The sequence below is a fragment of the Staurois parvus genome, unplaced genomic scaffold, assembly GCF_062004578.1.
Source record: "Staurois parvus isolate SC_StPar_1 unplaced genomic scaffold, SC_StPar_1.0 ptg000414l, whole genome shotgun sequence".
NCBI lineage: Eukaryota > Metazoa > Chordata > Amphibia > Anura > Ranidae > Staurois > Staurois parvus.
Genome location: NW_028318210.1, coordinates 2,284,974 through 2,299,706, shown reverse-complemented (window position 1 = coordinate 2,299,706; position 14,733 = coordinate 2,284,974). Strand labels below are relative to the sequence as shown.

The window sequence follows — 14,733 nt, the reverse complement described above, 5'->3', positions numbered from 1 at the left end:
TAGGCTTCTTGTACCAATGATAAAACCCAAACACTGACTGCACTTGACTGGATGAAGCTGCTGTTTGGCTAAAATTTTTCCAGTAGGCTCATTCAAAAAAAGTGGACAGGGTGGGGCTAGCAGGGCCACCCAGTGAGCAAATTTCAGCTTAAGGTCCCATGTACACTTGAGCGTTTTTCTGCTGGCAGCAGAAAAATGCTAAACACTGAAAAACCGCATGTAAACGTAGTGCCGCGTTTAGCCAGAGTACTTCCCATTGAAATGAATACACACCCAAGCTCTAGACGCGGGTAACGCTCAGGCGAGTTTACATGCGTTTGTGCCCTGTTTAATGTTTTTTGGCCAAAACGTTTCTCTCCTGAACGCAATTCTTCTGTGTTAGAGAGATGGACGTTTAATTGGCTCTGAACGCTGCTACTGCTAATCTCTGATAAAAGAACATTTTTGTACATGGACACATTGAGTTGAGTTCAAGAGTTTTGGCAAAAAAAAAAAAAAAAAAACACCAAAAGCTCTTGAGCTCACGCCTTAAACTGCCACAGATGCTTCCCTTGGACTTCAATACAAAAACAGAGTTTGCTACAGACTGGAGTTCTGCTTTAAACACATGAGCATGGCACCTCAACATGCTAATGTATGTAACGTGCATTACCGACACACACTGCAGCACAAAAATGTCTTCAATCCTAACAGTCCAGCATGCCATACAAAAACATAATTACAGCAAAAAGCACAAAAAAAAAAAAAAACCATCATAAAGAAACTGTCACAGAACAAGTACTAGCTGAATGATTTATGTTACATGATATGACAAGCAAAGAACATACCCCAAAAGAATAAGAGCTTGCTGAAATTAGCACAATAGAGTGGCTCCAAGCATCAAACTACTCCCGAACATAAGCAGCATTAGGTCACCAAATCTAACCAGCCTGCTCTCCTTGCCGTATCCAAGAAGCCTTTCAGCAAGACAGCCAAGTAGCCTTCCTAAATGAATATATGAAAAGCCAGTGATGCTGTTTTCCTGTGAATGCAGCAAATATTATAGAGGCTGACTGTAGACAGACGATGCGGTATCCAGAATACACCAGTCTTTGTACTAGCATGTCACAGCATGGCAATAGCCAATGTTTAAACTGCTGGCAACAGCAAATGCTGAGCCCCAAACATGACACCATGCAACACTCTGACATCTTTATTGTTTTATTAGCTCTATTTCCTGAGAGGAAGCTATTCTGCAAGATATACGTACCATCAATAAGAAAGAAATGTCGAAGAACATAGCAACCCATCTGAATACAGAATCAGATCCCTGCACTTTGGTCCTAATAGTTACCCTGCTATACTGACTTTGTACCTTTATTAATAATGCAAAGAAGATGTTAGGGGACAAGTCTCATTTATATACGCTTTGTTCTTTATATGAGGATTTTATATTATCATTTATCACCCTTCAGGGCCCAACCTGGAACACAATTGAGCAGGGCTGAGAGGTACTCAGCTATTCCCAGGAAGCTTTGTCTTCTGTAAATGGAGTCATCCACCCACCTCTCTACTTCAGCCAATCAGAGGAAGCTTTGAATCCATTCCATTCACCCTGCTCAGTCCAACTATAATTTGTTCCAGGAGTGAGACGGGAACTTCCCAACCCACTGCTGGAACAGAGCTGTATACTGTATGTAGCTGAGGATACAAACAGATCACACAGCACAAAGTTTGGCTTGGGCCAGCTTTGTACAAACTATTTACTGAAAAATTAAAGTGTTACTAAACCCACAACAGTAAAATCAGTCTGTATATGCAGTAAAGCATGCTTGTTATACTCACTGTGGAACCTAAGGAGTTAATCCTCTGCAATGTATAAAAAGGCTGTTTGATCCTGTCTTTCCTAATCCTCCTCTTCTTTCACAGTCTTCAATCCATCTGCTGATAGTACAGAGCCCTAGGAGGCACAGGGTTTTTTCTGGAAGGGTGCACGTGATCAGCACAGGGCCAATCAGCACTGTCCAGACAGAGGGTCAGGGGTCATGCAGCCTCAATCCATCTGCTGATAGTACAGAGCCCTAGGAGATATTTTGCACATGCTCAGTTTAATGTGTATGGCTAGGAGGTGTTTTATTTTTTTTTTTTGGGGGGGGGGGGGGTGCATGTGATGAGCACAGGGCCAATCAGCACTGCCCAGACAGATGGTCAAGGGTAACGCAGCTTCAAAGGTCAGAGGCGAATGAAAACTACTACTAAAAGATTAGCCAGTGCTCGGCTGGACACTGATAGAAGTCACGAGACTTCTCTAACTGCTGATGAGAAATGGTATTTAGAAGTTTATATTTACTAAAATAATTGCATTTCCATGTTGTGTGTACTGTGGGAGACCAGATATAGTGAATGCAGGGTCCTGGGTTTAGTAACATTTTAAACACTTGCCCTCCAGGGCATTTACCCCCCCCCCCCCCCTTCCTGACCAGGCCATTTTTTGCAATACAGTGCTCCGTTACTTTGCCAATTGCGCGGTCCTGCAACGCTGTACATAAATGAAATGTCCTTTTTTATTCCCCCCACAAATAGAACATTCTTTTGGTGGTATTTGATCACCTCTGCATTTTTTTTACTTTTTACATTATAAACAAAAAAAGACCGACAATTTAGAAAAAAAAATATATATTTTTTTTTTTTTTTTACTTTTTGCTATAAAAACATATCCATTTAAAAAAAATATAAAAAATCTAATTTCATGATAAATTTAGACCAAAATGTATTTTGCTACATGTCGCTGCTAAAAAAAAAAAAATCCCAATACGTGTAAATTAATTGGTTTACATGACAAATATAGTGTCTTCAAAATGGTGGAATAGACACTGGATTTTTTTTTTTGTAGTAATGGCGACAATCATTGACTTATAGCGGGACTGTGGCAGGCATTCTGACACTGGGTGGGAACTGACTAACTCCCACTGACATCCCCAGTGACACTAATTCCGTGATCCGTGCTAATAAAAAGCACTGACACTGTACTAATGACACTGGGCATGAGGGGGTTAACTTTTGGGGGATCAAAGGTTTAACTGTGTGCTGTGTATGTTTTACTAGGGAGGCATGCTGTTTTGTATCTCTGCTGCACAGAGAGATACAAAAACAGCATGTCCATGCTGACAGGGGAGAGACCTGTGTTGTTTACACACAGGTCTCTCCCATCAGCTTGACCCAGCAAGGAATCACTGGCCGGGACCCGGTGATTGACATCCCTAGTCGCCAATACATGATTTTGCACAGTATTTCTACTATAGGGCGACAGGGAAGCTGCTAAAAGTAAAGATCAGCTTTAATCATACAGAATCAACAAAAAAAAAAAAGATAACCCTACCTGTGCCCTCCGCTCCCTACCCAGGACCTCCTACTCTCTAGCTCCCTGGTCTCCTCCTCCCACGCCCGATTGCAGGGCTTCTCCAGGACTTCCCCCATCCTCTGGAACTCCCTACCCCAATCCATCAGACTGTCGCCTACCCTCCTCACCTTCAGGCGCACCCTGAAAACCCTCCTTTTCAGGGAAGCCTACCCCAACCTCACCTAACACCCGACCTCACCTAACAACTAACCTCCTCCACTCCTCCCACCACTCCATCCCCCACAGCCATCTCCTCCTGTGCCACCTTCCCCTCCCTCCTAGATTGTAAGCTTGAAAGAGCAGGGCCCTCGAACCCCTTGTGTATTGTATTGTTAGTGTCTTGTCTCATGTTCTGTCCCCCTTGCTACAGCGCTGAGCACACCCTTTGGCGCTATATAAATACTGTATAATAATAATGGAAAAATGAATAAAGTGACTGAAAATGCACACTACAACAGTCAACTAGAACTCAACAGTGAGATAATAAAAAGATGGTGTTTGAACTGGAAAAGAAAGTAATCTATTGCCAACATCATCAATAGCTCATTATATGTGTTGCTCGGGATGCCAGCTCTAGGTTTTCCCCATAATTAGTAATTCAGCTCACTGAAATTCAAGCCAGGACACTCCGTATCATGAGCAACGTTTCTCCACTTCCAAAACACAGCCAAAAGCAACAATATCATCCAAGGACAACAGTACAGTAGATGCATGAACACAAAACCGTCAATATTGTCACCTAAACTCTTAGATCATTCATCAGTACAAGCATAAAGAAATACCTTACAGAATTTATAAAACTCACAACTTGCTTTGATGAAACAATGAACAGGACATGACACAACAAAACAAAGAATTGCCATAAGTGTTAGTAAACTGCCTGAACATATTATTTGCACTGTTTGATTTAAGGCACACAAATCCCTTTGCTGAGTGAAAGAAATCGAACAGCTTCCTCCATCCAAGTTAAACAACATGAATGGAAGAATCTCTCTGCAGCTATTATAGCTGCGGCTGCCTGACTACAGGGACAGGGACTGTGTCCATTTGGCTGAACTTAGCGTATGGTAGACAACCTTCCAACTGGCCCCTTTAAGGGCCACCCAGGGCTTGAATTTCTACCAATTCAGCAGGAATCATCCAAAATTTGAGCTGTGTATGGCAGCATTAAGGCACTTGGGGATTAAATGGTTTAAATGATCAATTCCAATCTCTACTGGTCTCTCCAAAATGTGTGATGCTAGCTAGCAGAGTCTGCCTAATTCAACCCCACCTCCTTTGTACAGGGATAAATATGAACCATTAACCAGTCCACCAAGAGCAGCAGAACCTGACAGCAGTCAGATTGTAAGAATACACAGCTAGATGTCTCTCAATCAGCCCCCCTTTCTCAGATGAAGGAATTTGCACTGCTGGATATTGCATCTGATAGGTTACTATATCTATTTGGCAATCTTCCACTGAGCTCAGGTTATTTTTTTTTGTTAGGCCTCACTCACACTAAGCGCACAATACTGTACACCAGCCTTTCTCAACCAGGGTGCCTTGAGGTTTCTTCAGGGGTGCCTTGGGAAAATGTCTAAACATTTTCCAACACTTGTATTCAAGCCAGCGGATGGAACAAGCCTGCCTTTTAGTTACACAAAGTCAAAGGTTTTCATTGTCCACCAATACGACCTTCGAGCCGCCGGTGTCCTGACAACCAATCACATCATCAGTTGATGAGGATGTCCGCTGCCTGCACAGTATTCAAGTTTGACCCTTCCCTTCTCCATCAGTGCTGGGGTCACATTAGCTCAGTGATGGAGAAAAACTGAGGGAGAAGAGAAACACTGGAATACTAGTCAGTACTTGTGTATAAAAGTGTATTTGCTTTGGAAGAATAAATCACCTCTAATGCTGGGTGTCCTACATGTGTGCATGATGCTGCGTTGTATAAAATAATTAGAATAGTTTTGCACATTTTAGAATGGGGTGCCTCAGGACTGTCCGTCATTTTAAAGGGTGCCTCAGGACTGTCCGTCATTTTAAAGGGTGCCTCGGGACTGTCCGTCATTTTAAAGGGTGCCTCGGGACTGTCCGTCATTTTAAAGGGTGCCTCGGGACTGTCGATAATTTTAAAGGGTGCCTCGGGACTGTCGATAATTTTAAAGGGTGCCTCGGGACTGTCGATAATTTTAAAGGGTGCCTCGGGACTGTCGATAATTTTAAAGGGTGCCTTGACTGAAAAAAGGCTGAGAAACACTGCTGTACACCCATGCAGGGCCATGTTTACCCACAGGCAGTCTCGGATGTAATATTGGGACTGTGTCCATCAGTGGGAGTGCTTGTGGGAAAACAAAGCCCTGTACGGGCGCAGTGTTGTACACCCAGACTGAACGAGGCCTTGGGGTTCACCCATGCCTCAAATTTCAGCCTAACATTTACAATCTGATCTTTGTTTTCCTACTGAGTGAATCACTGACCTAGAACAAGTGTCAGTTTGGGAACATCTGGACTCTACACACCGGTCAATCATTCATTAGGTATTGAAGTAGGAATCAGGATTACAGTTCTAGAGCCTTCATCTTTGAAAAACAAAATCAGTTTTAACAGTTTCCAGATCTCAATACTCACAGGTTCCCTTTAAAGTGAATATTTCAGGCTGCAGTAAGGCCCATTGTTGGACATTACACAGACACTGGTTGTCAATCACATCAAACAAACATTAACTAAACACGAATTGATCATCTGACCAAACAATGAGTGCACCGCCGTGCTCTCCATTATCAGCTAAACATGCATGCTCCTGAGCTTAGCAAAAATCTATGGCACAATAGAGACTGGCCATGACAATCCAGCCTGCCCATAGAATTCAAGTATGTGATTGATTGGCTTTGAATGTCAGCTCCCATCTGAGGGTTCACACTAGTGCCTGTGTTAGAGCGTGGCCACTAGTGGGCATTGTGAATGGAGGAGTGCCAATGTGTTGTAATGATGCAACACACCATTTACCTTCTTTTTTTTTTCCCAACTTTGCTGAAATGTCACAAAATGACATCTCATTAATTTAAATGCACTGCATCACCATGTGTCATGGAGTGTAATAAGATGCTGCAATGACAAGATGTAGAGTATGGGCTTTTTAGAAAACAAAATGTGCAATGGTGTAACTCATAAGACTCAAGGTAAACTGCCTTGTCCCTGCATTGGGGCCACTGCAGGCAAGGCTGCCCAGTGCAGTCCAATGCATATGATGTGCCTGGACAATGAAGGTGCCCATAGACTGTACAACCATTGCTTTATCAGGCTCAAACAGGCCACATAAGACAAATAACATATCTGGTTCCTAGTTGGCTAAAACGTGTAAATGCAGAGCCAGATGATTGAAATTCATTTCAATGGGGCCTGTCCACCCTTGTGTGCAGCTCTGCCATGTATTGAGAAAAATGCTGCAAGTTCACTCGTTTGAGCTTCGATGAACATTTTTGGCTCTACAAACTATTAGCATCACACAAAAAATGCATGTAACATGTATTCTGTAGCACATGACAACAAGCCCCCATCCCTGTACTTTATTTGATTTTCATGGGCCAAAAAATTTTTAAAATGCACAACGCATGAAAAAAATGCATTAAACCCTTGTTCACACTGAATACGACTTTGAAGTCGCACAATTTCAAAGTCAGATGTCAATGCAACTTCAGGTGCGACCTGTAAGACATCTTTGTGACTTCATGTACAGATGTCAATGTAAGTCGCACCAGAAATCGGCAACAGTATTACAGGAACTACTTTTTGAATAGAACAGTTCCATTGCCGATCATAGGCTGTGGCTTGTCATGCGATCTGAACTGTCATTGGTGTGAACGGGGGCTAAAAAAAGCATATCATAAACATACAAAAACAACCCCACAAAATGCAGACGTAAAAGGTGTGAACCCAGCCTTACTAGCGGCATAAAAGGTCATCGGCTGAAAATGCCAATCATTATATTAGAAGCTCCTCTGGTTATCATTAGGATTTCCTGCACCTGTTACTTTATTTCTGAATAGGTAACTATGAAGGATGCAAACTAAACCTATACTGCATGCAGTGATGTGAGACATTTCTGCCAGCTGAAAATGTGCTAGGGGCAGCTGTTTTCTTTAAGGTGTTTAGGTTCACCAGAAGTGAGAATGTGAGAACTACTTGCATTGTATACCTCTATGCCCGGGGATATGGAAAAGGGAGTTTAGCTTTTGAAGGAAAGTGCTGAAAGAGTATTGAGAGTCAGGAGAATGCAATAAATCACTGTACTGAGACAATGCAGTTTATTGGAACCCAGCTGTGAATGAGATTACAGTGCTGTCTTTTGGGCCATGCAAACAAAGCTGTAGGTCGATGCAATGTGTAGGTTTGGAGCTGGAGGGGACACAGTAAAAAGTCGGACAGACAACAGTGGTAGCCCATGATTGCTGGCTTAGTGCAAAAGAGCTGGTTTTGCACAAGTCTTTTAAACTGCCAATTTAGTACATAGCGGGTGATAAAAGGGTGTCCTTGTCCAAACAATGACCATGGAAGAAGTGATCTGCTACCTGCCACTCCAGAGCATTCTACTGACATGAGTGTAGCAGAAAGTCAGGTCCTGTTCACAGGGCTGCAAGCTGATGTGTCAATGCAGTGTGCGGCACGGAGGGGCAGTGTGCGGCACGGAGGGGCAGTGTGCGGCACGGAGGGGCAGTGTGCGGCACGGAGGGGCAGTGTGCGGCACGGAAGCGCTGCGTGCCAGTACACTGAACGACACACAGGTTGCAGTGTGGCAAGTAGGTGCGTGTGCATGGAAACGGGGCTAATGTGAGGGGACTGTGACCAGTACAAGATGTGATTACGGGGTGATGCAAGCAAGTGCTGTGTGCAATGAAGCAGCACATTCCATAAACACGCAAAGAAGGAGGCGGGGAGGGGTTACTCTGCTCTATGGAATAATTAATTTATCACAACACAATGGCATCAATGTAAAAAAAAGTGTTCTGAGACCACACCAGTCAGGTTGCATTAGGGAGATGCTGCTTCACAGTGCATTGCAAGGGCATCCATCTCTGCTGTGTACAGTGCAGCCCAGTGTCAGACACACAGTCAATGAAGGACTGCTAAATGCCAGTCAATTATGTGTTTAGAGGGGGAGGGGGAGTTCTGCCAATTCAGCATGCAATGGACAGTCCAGTGGTTTGTACACAGGCTGCATGTCAGCTCAGATTAGAATCAACACATATAACGTGCATTGTCCAATGTGAAATGAAGGTGGTGTTGCCTGCGTTTTAAACCTATGCCCAAAGTTTGCCATGCCATTTTATTCTGTGGCTGGGGGTTCTATAGCAGTCCAGTGGAAATGCTTTGTGCCAGTATTAGATCTTATGAAAGCTGCCGGTTACCAGTCATAGACCAGAGACAATGATCTGAGAAATAAATCATCAGGAGGGACTGGAGGAACTATGTACAGCTAGAATGGTGAAGGGAAGGGGGGGGGGCATGATTTTTTTCTCTGCGGTCAGGCTTCTGATTCTTGGATGGATGACAGTTATGTCAATGTCCACATCAGAGAAGCCGGGTACAAGTGCAGAATGCCAGTGGCAGTGAGCCTCTTCAGGGGAGGACACATGATCACTGGGGGAGTCAATGGCATGCATGGTAGTGCATGTAGAACACAACACATAGTGTGCATGCCCTGTGTGAAGTGACAGCAGTGTTGCCTGCATGCTACAAAATCAAACTTTCTAATGACAATTTAGTATCAAGGTGGGTACCATCTATGTGCCAACCTAAGAAGAGTGCAGTGTGCCAGTCTAATAGGAGTGTTGAGTGCCATTCCAACAAGACTGAACGGTGCCAGTCTAACTGGACAGCATGGTGCCAGTCCCATTGAGGTGTATGGGGTCTGGGTGATGGGGGGCCAGTCCCATTTAGGTGTATGGGGCCTGGGGAGCCAGTCCCATTGAGGTGTATGGGGCCTGGGTGATGGGGAGCCAGTCCCATTGAGGTGTATGGGGCCTGGGTGATGGGGAGCCAGTCCCATTGAGGTGTATGGGGCCTGGGTGATGGGAACCAGTCCCATTGAGGTGTATGGGGCCTGGGTGATGGGGAGCCAGTCCCATTGAGGTGTATGGGGCCTGGGTGATGGGGAGCCAGTCCCATTGAGGTGTATGGGGCCTGGGTGATGGGGAGCCAGTCCCATTGAGGTGTATGGGGCCTGGGTGATGGGGGGCCAGTCCCATTGAGGTGTATGGGGCCTGGGTGATGGGGGGCCAGCCCCATTGAGGTGTATGGGGCCTGGGTGATGGGGAGCCAGCCCCATTGAGGTGTATGGGGCCTGGGTGATGGGGAGCCAGTCCCATTGAGGTGTATGGGGCCTGGGTGATGGGGAGCCAGTCCCATTGAGGTGTATGGAGCCTGGGTGATGGGGAGCCAGTCCCATTGAGGTGTATGGGGCCTGGGTGATGGGGGGCCAGTCCCATTGAGGTGTATGGGGCCTGGGTGATGGGGGGCCAGCCCCATTGAGGTGTATGGGGCCTGGGTGATGGGGAGCCAGCCCCATTGAGGTGTATGGGGCCTGGGTGATGGGGAGCCAGTCCCATTGAGGTGTATGGGGCCTGGGTGATGGGGAGCCAGCCCCATTGAGGTGTATGGGGCCTGGGTGATGGGGAGCCAGTCCCATTGAGGTGTATGGGGCCTGGGTGATGGGGGGCCAGTCCCATTGAGGTGTATGGGGCCTGGGTGATGGGGGGCCAGTCCCATTGAGGTGTATGGGGCCTGGGTGATGGGGGGCCAGTCCCATTGAGGTGTATGGGGCCTGGGTGATGGGGGGCCAGTCCCATTGAGGTGTATGGGGCCTGGGTGATGGGGGGCCAGTCCCATTGAGGTGTATGGGGCCTGGGTGATGGGGGGCCAGTCCCATTGAGGTGTATGGGGCCTGGGTGATGGGGGGCCAGTCCCATTGAGTTGTATGGGGCCTGGGTGATGGGGGGCCAGTCCCAATGAGGTGTATGGAGTCAGGGTGATGGTGTCAGTCCCATTGAGGTGTATGGGGTCAGGGTGATGGTGCCAGTCCCATAGTGGTGTATGGGGTCAGGGTGATGGTGCCAGTCCCATAGTGGTGGATGGGGTCAGGGTGATGGTGCCAGTCCCATAGTGGTGGATGGGGTCAGTCCCATAGTGGTGTATGGGGTCAGGGTGATGGGGTCAGTCCCATAGTGGTGTATGGGGTCAGGGTGATGGGGTCAGTCCCATAGTGGTGTATGGGGTCAGGGTGATGGGGTCAGTCCCATAGTGGTGTATGGGGTCAGGGTGATGGGGTCAGTCCCATAGTGGTGTATGGGGTCAGGGTGATGGGGTCAGTCCCATAGTGGTGTATGGGGTCAGGGTGATGGGGTCAGTCCCATAGTGGTGTATGGGGTCAGGGTGATGGGGTCAGTCCCATAGTGGTGTATGGGGTCAGGGTGATGGGGTCAGTCCCATAGTGGTGTTTGGGGTCAGGGTGATGGGGTCAGTCCCATAGTGGTGTATGGGGTCAGGGTGATGGGGTCAGTCCCATAGTGGTGTATGGGGTCAGGGTGATGGGGTCAGTCCCATAGTGGTGTATGGGGTCAGGGTGATGGGGTCAGTCCCATAGTGGTGTATGGGGTCAGGGTGATGGGGTCAGTCCCATAGTGGTGTATGGGGTCAGGGTGATGGGGTCAGTCCCATAGTGGTGTATGGGATCAGGGTGATAGGGTCAGTCCCATAGTGGTGTATGGGGTCAGGGTGATGGCGTCAGTCCCATTGAGGTGTATGGGATCAGGGTGATGGCGTCAGTCCCATAGTGGTGTATGGGGTCAGGGTGATGGTGTCAGTCCCATAGTAGTGTATGGGGTCAGGGTGATGGCGTCAGTCCCATAGTAGTGTATGGGGTCAGGGTGATGGCGTCAGTCCCATAGTAGTGTATGGGGTCAGGGTGATGGCGTCAGTCCCATAGTGGTGTATGGGGTCAGGGTGATGGCGTCAGTCCCATAGTAGTGTATGGGGTCAGGGTGATGGCGTCAGTCCCATAGTAGTGTATGGGGTCAGGGTGATGGCGTCAGTCCCATAGTAGTGTATGGGGTCAGGTGATGGTGTCAGTCCCATAGTGGTGTATGGGGTCAGGGTGATGGTGTCAGTCCCATAGTGGTGTATGGGGTCAGGGTGATGGCGTCAGTCCCATTGAGGTGTATGGGATCAGGGTGATGGCGTCAGTCCCATAGTGGTGTATGGGGTCAGGGTGATGGTGTCAGTCCCATAGTAGTGTATGGGGTCAGGGTGATGGCGTCAGTCCCATAGTAGTGTATGGGGTCAGGGTGATGGCGTCAGTCCCATAGTAGTGTATGGGGTCAGGGTGATGGCGTCAGTCCCATAGTGGTGTATGGGGTCAGGGTGATGGCGTCAGTCCCATAGTAGTGTATGGGGTCAGGGTGATGGCGTCAGTCCCATAGTAGTGTATGGGGTCAGGGTGATGGCGTCAGTCCCATAGTAGTGTATGGGGTCAGGGTGATGGCATCAGTCCCATAGTGGTGTATGGGGTCAGGGTGATGGCGTCAGTCCCATAGTAGTGTATGGGGTCAGGTGATGGTGTCAGTCCCATAGTGGTGTATGGGGTCAGGGTGATGGTGTCAGTCCCATAGTGGTGTATGGGGTCAGGATGATGGGGTCAGTACCATAGTGGTGTATGGGGTCAGGATGATGGGGTCAGTACCATAGTGGTGTATGGGGTCAGGGTGATGGGGTCAGTCCCATTGAGGTGTATGGGGTCAGGGTGATGGGGTCAGTCCCATAGTGGTGTATGGAGTCAGGATGATGGGTGGCAGTGATTGATGGAGGAATGGAAGGAGCCGTGTTGCCATGTATTGCAGGGTATCTCTGGCTCTTTGTATTGCAGACTATGGGAAGTCTCGGTCGGTGTATTGCATTGTCCGGCTCTCCATTGTACGGACGTCATTGTGTGCGGAGCTCGGGATGAGCCGGTCCCCTCTCTCGCACACAGCCCCCCTCTCCCTCTCGGTACCTGCTCCTCAGTCGGGGCTCCTCCTGCAGGCTGCGCTCTCCTCACCGTCCACACATTAATCCAGCGAACTCCGCGCCCCACCATCCACCCAGCACCCTCCCTTTCGCGAACCGGAGCCCAGGTCCTGGCGGCGGCCTCTCCCCGTCCGCTCACACTCCGCTCTCCTCTCCCACAAGTTGAGAACAAAGTTACTCCCCACCCGCCCGCAGCTGAGCCCCCGCAGCTGACTCTCGCGAGACTTCCCATTGGCCAAGATGGCGGCGGGCGGTACTGAGGGCGGTGAGGGTTGCCATGGTAACACATTGACTCCAAGAATGAGAGGCTTACAGGAACGTGTCACCGTGCCAGGAGCACAGGATAATGGTGTCATGGATGAGGGGGGAGGAGGGGGCAATGCTGGGCAGGCCTCAGGCTTGTTCATTAAGGCAGAGGTGACAGCTGTGTGCAGAGGGCAATGGTCCATAGCAACCAATCCCATCCCTGGAGACACCCCGGAGATGTCTGGATCCATCAGTGACTCTGCTGACCCAGCCATCCTCCCTGCATCCTGGTCACTTGGCCTCTTTCATTTAGAAGACAATCAGTAATTGGTGTTCTGTAAAAAGCAGTAAAGCTTCATTCACACTTGTGTGCGTTCTTTATTTTTAAAGCGTTGCTATTAGCTGTGAATGGCACCCCAAAGCACCATGGTGAAGTTTGTGAGAAATTACACAACTAAGTACCACGTGTGTGTGTGTGACCCGTGTAGCTCTCTCTCCTTAGGAGTCACTGAAGATTTGGGTCCCCCAATAGCCCTGCACAGCCAGGCAACACGCATCCTGGTAAACTGTCCTTCAGCTTGTTTTTTGGATTTTATTAGGGGAATATGAACTTGGATGGGGTAAGGTGTGTATGGGATGTCCAAGGTAACAGAGGACAAACTTCCTGGAACTAAGTACGTCTTTACAGCAAAATTCTCTTCTGGAGAGCTAGCCAGCATCTCCTGTAGTACCACCCCAGAGCGCAGATTCACCTAATCCAGCTGTTCTGGGTGAATCTCTGGGCGGGGATCCAGTGTCTCACTTTAAGGGTAAAACAAGTGCCCTGCAGTAGCTAATCCAGGTTCCCATCACAGTGCTCCTTCCCCTTATTGGCCCAGGGGGTGCAGGTCTACTCACTTAATCCTCCTCCTATGAGCGGATGGGTTGGTGACTGCTCTCAGGCCTTCTGATGGGCTGCTTCTTCCCTGCTGCATAGATGGTCCTTGCTCTGGGGGCAGCTCCTCTGCCTGTAGTTGAGCCCCTTCTGATCTGGGCCCCCTCCCAGGCTCCTGCTCTCCAGCCTCTCACTTCATCTTCCACCTGAACTCTCTTGCTGCTGAGCAGGCTTTGTCACTCTTGAGGGCTGTCCTGACCCCATGCAAATTCTCCTGTTGGGGATTGGTCAGGATCCCTTAAGAGTGCAGACCAGCCACTCATCACCCCCTCCCACTGCTTCTAGAATTTTCTCCAAAACTCTAGAGCAGGGGGAAGTCCCAGAGAGCTGTTCTGCAGAGCTTCTCGGCTCTGACCTAAATTTGACCTCCCTCTAACTATTACCGCAGGCTGCTAATCAGCCTCTGACTAACAATTTAGAATCTAGCTCCCCCCAGCTATTTAGAAGGGTGCCACACATGATAAAAAAAGGGTCCTGCACTTCTTTGGTGTGATTTAGATGCAGTAGGCGGCCCCTTTACATGAATGAGCTGCTCTATCCCAGAGGATGGCAATGTGCAGGAACTCACGTGCACTGGTGCAACACACAGATGTGAACCCCTGGCCGGTTCACACTTAAACACGGTGTGGGAAAGGAGCATGAAGTATGATGCCTGATGAAGGAGTCCTGCATGGCTCCAAAATGTCGCTATCGCATGCTGATTTAGTTATTCAATAAATCTTTGGACCCTCTTTTGAAGTTCCCTGGTGTGCTGATGACATGTCTTGCCCTTATGAGACGTGCACAGGTGCCATGAATTATTGATGGCACCCCGAATGCATCTACCATGTGGTTTAGTGCAGCATGTTCCGAAAACGTGTTTGCACTACTTTTTCCATGTTCCAGTACATTTGGCAGCCCAATGAAATGAAAGGAATCCTCAACAGGGAGCCACTTGCCCGCTATAAATCCTCAGTTACAATACATTTTCTGAATGCGGCCAGGGCCTATGTTTCAGCATTGTGGCAGGAGCCTATCACTCCTCCCATCTCCCTATAGTAGGCCAATGTTATGGATATTGAATGAATGGAGAGTCTCTTGGCATCTATATACAACACAGAGGAAAACATTTTGGACACATGGTACCCAT

The 14,733-nt window shown here is 48.1% G+C and overlaps 1 protein-coding gene across 6 annotated transcripts in view; it reads right to left on the bottom strand.

Annotated features, from left to right (window-relative positions):
* The window catches only part of SIPA1L1 (signal induced proliferation associated 1 like 1), a 419,939-nt gene extending 407,356 nt beyond the window's left edge, over positions 1–12,583 (bottom strand). For 4 of the 6 annotated variants that reach the window (XM_089686849.1, XM_089686852.1, XM_089686854.1 and 1 more), the window contains exon 1: positions 12,411–12,582. The gene's annotated coding sequence lies outside the window, so the exon portion shown is untranslated. Of the gene's footprint in view, positions 1–827; positions 968–12,410 lie in introns of those variants that run through there. The other 2 variants (XM_089686855.1, XM_089686851.1) reach the window with 2 other exon arrangements.
* Between the last annotated feature and the right edge of the window lie 2,150 nt (positions 12,584–14,733).